The sequence below is a fragment of the Pongo pygmaeus genome, chromosome 3, assembly GCF_028885625.2.
Source record: "Pongo pygmaeus isolate AG05252 chromosome 3, NHGRI_mPonPyg2-v2.0_pri, whole genome shotgun sequence".
NCBI classification, from domain to species: Eukaryota; Metazoa; Chordata; class Mammalia; order Primates; family Hominidae; genus Pongo; species Pongo pygmaeus.
Genome location: NC_072376.2, coordinates 24,548,103 through 24,554,102, shown reverse-complemented (window position 1 = coordinate 24,554,102; position 6,000 = coordinate 24,548,103).

Below are 6,000 nucleotides of genomic sequence, written 5' to 3'. Positions count from 1 at the left end.
GACAGAGGAAGACCCTAATACATACATACACACACACACACACACACACACACAGAGAGAGAGAGAGTGGGAAACCTCCCTTCTTTTAGCCTGGTAAGCTGGTAGCCTCTCTGGGGAGAGTACAGCTGTCTCCGCGAGATCTGAAGACACACAAGAGATCTCTTAAGGTGTCCAGCCTGGCCAACACAGTGAAACCCCATCTCTAACAAAAATACAAAAATTAGCTGGGTGTGGTCACAGGCACCTGTAATCCCAGCTACTTGGGAGACTAAGGCACAAGAATCGCTTGAACCCGGGAGGCAGATGTTGTAGTGAGCTGAGATTGTGCCACTGCACTCCAGCCTGGGTGACAAAGTGAGACTCTGTCTTAAAAAAAAAAAAAAAAAAAAAAAAAAACTCTCTTAAGGTGACAAAGAATGCATAAGTAACACTGGCTTTGCACAAGCACTGTCTTAGAGGAAAGCACACTAAACTACGGAGTCAGAAGCCCAGGTTCTGCTCCAAGGTCTACCAGACATCATTCCTCACAGCCTGTTTCCGCAGAGCTGATGGTGGCTACGAATGTAGGACCTCTGAGAAAAACAAAGCTCATCACGAATGCAAGCCTGGCCATCCTTGCTGGCCTGTGCCACACAGACACTCGTAGTTGTGCCACTGCAGGAAGACCGAGCTCTGTGAGTGTGGCCATGGGCAAGGCAGGTGGGGGCCAAAGGATCCAGGCCCCAGAAAGGCAACATGCGCCGTGGCCGAAGGCATGGGTCCTGTGGCCAGACTGCCTGGTTTCCCATCCCAGTCCCACTGCTGCCTGTGTAATTCCTGTGGACAACTTAGTAAACGTCTCTTGGCCTCAAGTTCTTCATCATAATAGCACTTACCTTGCAGGACTGTGATGAGGTTTAGATAAGTTATCCATGGAATGTTCTTGGCATGATTTCTGGCTCTTACTAAATAATCATGTTAGCAATTATTCTTATCTGGAGTCAGACCACCTGTTTTGCATCCAGGCCGTTCTGCCTACTAGCTGCGTGATTTGGGACATGTCAAACCGAATCGCTCTCAATTTTTCTGTAAAATAAGATGAGCAATCCCTTTATTGCAGAGTTTATTGTTCAGAGAAGTCTGTGAGAATATATATAAAAAGCACCTTGCAATCTCTCCCATGCTATTTCTCTTCCACAACCAATTCTGCATAGGAGAACCTTAAAAAGCCAAATGCAGACAGGAAGAATTTGGGGGAGGGGCGGAGGCAGGTGCAGGTAGTAACCCTTGATCATGAACCTCTTGTCTGGCCAAGCACACAGGAATTTCATCTACAATTTGGCAGCTCCAGAGGCTCCCAGGTCCAGCTGGGTCTAGGCCCTACTGGACCTGCTAAGTAGTCAGCTGAAGCCCAGTGCCAATTCCTAGGGGCCTGGGAACCGAGGCCAAGCCGAGACTTGCCTGCCTCATTCCCCAAATGACCAGAGGTGCCTGGACTGGGCAGTTCCCCTTAAGAAAATCTTCAGACCACCCAGGAAAGGTTTGGCGATATGGACCACATCGGCCCAGAGCTAGGAAGGCCCTGGACTGCACCTTCACAGAGCAGAAAACTGACTGTTCAGTTCATCCCGCCTCACCCAGCCTCCTGACCTGGACTTTGAGCAGGGGCTTGCTCAGGCCCACTCTCCACGCAGTCATCCTGGGCTGTCTCCTCCCTGTGCCACACACATAATTGTGTCTGTAACCAACAGTGCACTAAAGACAAAATTAGACAGGACAGCAACCATAAACACCCCCTTCCTAGAACACCTGGGGATTGCTACTGGTTCCAGATTTAAAATAATCGGAAATGACCACTTCTCTCTGCCTTGGGGTTAAAAAGAAAGGAAGAAAGGCGGCCAGGTGTGGTGGCTCACACCTGTAGTCCAAGCACTTTGGGAGGCTGAGGTGGGAGGACTGCTTGAGCCCAGGGTTTCAAAACCAATCTGGGTAACACGGCAAGACCCCGTCATTACAAAAAAAAAAAAAAAAAAAAAATTAGCCAGGCATGGTGGCATGTGCTGCTAATCTGAGCTACTCGGGAGGATTGCTTGAGCCCAGAGGTCAAGTCTACAGTGAGCCGTGTTCGTGCCACTGCACTTCAGCCTGAAGCCTGGGTAACAGAGCACGATCGTGTCTAAAATAAAATAAAATTAAATTAAAAAGTCCACCACCATTAGAGCCCTTAATCTTACCTCCCAGGTGTGAGGAGCACTAACCTACAGTAGACAGAGATTCAAAGGCAGTGGCCATGCTTGCAGGTTGGCTTAGTCTTTTTATCCTGTTCCCATGTCCTTTCTAACCACAGGTGTCTGTTAGGAGCTCCTCCAGGGCAGTCCAGTCCCCCTGGGCTTAGATCCCAGCCTTGCTACTAACTGACTAGGTAGGTGCCTGACCCTCCTCTGGGTCTTTCAAGGTACCAAGAGTCTCAGAAGCAGTTTTTCCTTCCCCTCTCAATCCCCCACTGATACCTCCTCATTCACGGGTGACCTCAGGACCCAACTCACTGTTACCAACTCCATCTGCTTTTGCAACTTTACCAGCCACACAGATGAGCCATCCAAAACCCCAGCCACTCAGCTCTGAATGTACTTGGCTCCAGTGACTTTCTCCTTCACACCAATAGCAGCTGCCAACTGCCATGGTTACATCTGTCATCAGAGACTTTACCACCTCCCTAAGACTGCCAATGTCTCTTCTCTGGTCATAGCCTCTTTCTTTCTATCCCTCTGATCCTAAAACTCCATATTCTCTCACTTTCCAATCTGAGACACCTATTTTCTACCTCCTCTCCTCATCACTCTCCATAAAGACCTGAACACTTCTCTCCGAGGCAAAAATGCTACACCTGCCACCCGGTGCTGCACCCACCAGCATCTGTCCCCAAAGACTCCCATTAGGGTGGAAGAAAGTCATGTTCCACCCTACGCTTGATCCCTGCAACGGTCACTGGGCCCTAGCCCTCTTAGCCTTCTCAAGGATTTCTTTCAACACATCTCCTTTTACTCTAGAATGGTCAATTTCTCCTTCTTTGGTGGATCACTCATATTGATGAATAAAGATGCCTAGTATCATCCCTCTTTTTAAAAAAAGTTCTCTGGTGCCATTTCCCTCCCCTGCCACCACTCCATCTCTGTGCCCCTCATGGCAAAATCCTCCAGAGTTGCCTCCACTTGGCCTCCACTAACTCACCTCACATCCATTCTACACCCATTTCAATAGGGCTCCTGTGCTCAACATGCCTCCAAGTTTCTATCAGGGTCACAACCGACAAGCAGCTTTTCAGAGGTAACGGGCAATTTCCCATCCTGCTGTTTCTCCGCAGCATCTGATATGCCTGACTACACCAGCCTGAAAGGTGTCCATTGAACTGGTCACTTGGGTGTCCTGCTACCTGGGCCAGGTAGTCTCCTCCTTCTCCAGTGGAGAAAATGGGCCCTACACCTTGCAGGGCCCCAGAACAATGGTCTCAGCCAGCCCCTTTGCTATCTACACTCTGCCGCTAGATCTTAACCTTCCATCCCAAGAGAACAAGGAGATATATATACACATATATATGTACACATATATGTATACCTAGGTATACAAATATGTACACATGTATGTACACATGTACACATGTATGTACACATATATGTGTATGTATACATGTGTGTATGTACATGTGTGTAGATGTATACATATGTGTGTAGATGTATACATATGTGTGTAGATGTATACATATGTGTGTATATGTATACATATGTGTGTATATGTATACATGTGTGTATATGTATACGTGTGTATATGTATACATATGTGTGTATATGTATACATATGTGTGTATATGTATACATGTGTGTATATGTATACATATATACACACACACATATGTATATATATCATACATATAATTTGAGACAAGGTCTCTGTCACCCAGGCTGGAGTGCAGTGACACAATCAGAGCTCACCACAGCCTCAACCTCCCAGGCTCAATCCCTTGCACCTCTGCCTCCTGAGTAGCTGGGACTATAGGCATGCACCACCACGCCCAGCTAATTTTTGTATTTTATAGACATGGGGTTTGCCATGTTGCCGAAACTCCTGAGCTCAAGCAATCCACTCACCTCGGCTTCCCAAAGTGTTGGGATTATAGGCGTGAGCTACCGTGCCAGGCCCATAAATATTTTTAATCCTTGAATCTCTTCCTGCAACAATTTGGCAGGACAAAGTAAGCAGTGGAAAGGAAAAAGGGAAGTAACATATTCTCAAGGTTAGAAAGTTTTGCAGTATCATGAAAATGCTGACAATCACAAGTATCGTTTATAGCAAGCTGGCCACTCCTCCAGTTTGGGCTCCACCCAGTTTTACTATCTGAACAGTAGACAGAAATATCACTTGAAAGAATAATATTCACTCTGTAACAGGAAACAGGAATGCAGAAATGAAGAAAAACAGTCCCTGAAGTTTTCAGTCATAAATCTGATGGCAGGAAGCACAAACAACAAACTTGTCTTGTTTTACTGCTTAAAACATAACAAGCGGGTAAACATAAGTTTCACTTATAGTAATGTTGTGGGACAGATTTATCATCCGTACCATGATAACTACACATTACACCTCATATCTTGAGCAGTGAGTTCAGTCTGACTGCACACACCAGAGAAAAGGTGACATTTATGAACTAGAATGGCTGATTACCAGCAAAGCCCATACATAACCAACTATCTCCCACTGGGCTGAACATAATCTTGTTAGGGCTGAAATGTGGCCCTAAGGGATCCATTGCTACAATGCTGCAGTGCAGAGAGGGAGTTGGGGTACAATTATGCTCACCATCATTTAAACAGATTTACTGAAGTGTGAGCAACTTGCATGTGTAATTAACCACCAGTTAGGGTCATTTTTAAAGAAAAAAAATACATCAATTTTCATTGCATCCAAGGGAACAGCTTATGAACCTACAACTAAGAAATTATAACCATCTAATTTCTAAAACACAGCTTTCATAGAAAAATAATGGTTCTCAACCTTAGTGGGTTTAAGAATGATCAAGTGAGTTGGTTAAAAATGTAGTCTTGGCCTCACCCTCAGCTTCTGATTGAGTAGGCTTAGGGTAAAATCCATACATTTTTAATCACTGGCCTTGGCACTTCTGATGTACTACTGTGTGCTTCATGAGAAATCCTGTTCTAGAAATTTTCATTTCCTCAGAACAAGAAAAAAAGTGGAAAGTAAACATTGGCTATCAACCATATTAACAAATCATTTCCCAGACCTATTTAATAATCGAGTTTCTGAACTGAATATTCCTCATAAGAGATCATTTCTATGCTAATATGTTATTTGCTCTCATATTATAAGGTTTTCGTGACCTTAAATTCGTAAAATCCTAAGTACTATCTCCTTGTGCTCAGTGAAGACTAAAAATATTATGCTGGATAGTCAACTGTAGGTTCTAGCCAATGTAAACAATCTGTAGATAATCACCACAACATTGCAACTTAAAGAGGTGTCAAAGAAACTGATTTGCTCCTGGTGAAATGCAACCCATGATTTCAATTATAGCATCCTTTAGAAAGAAGTGTTTAGCCCATGTCTGCTTGCTGGACTTCCCTCAAGAATGGGAAAATATTTAGATCAACTCAGATATATATAAATTCCCCTAGTTATGGCATCATAAACTCAAGGCTATATCATAATAGTTTTCTTCACATTTACATTCAAATGTTCCAAATTAAGAAGACAGAATATTTTAGCATTTTGCTAAGTGTACAGTTTTTACATTGGAAAAAAATCAAGAACACAACAACAACAAAAAACCCTACTAAGCCAGAGAATTAGAAAGACTACTATTATAGTTCTATCAAGTCTGGCCAGAAAAAAAAAAAAAAAAAGAGGCTCGTTAAGTTTCTAAAAAAATCAACACAATTTATGTCAGCAAAAAGAATAGAATAGAATATTGTAAATAGAAGTGCTAGTCTTTATTGGGTATCTCACATG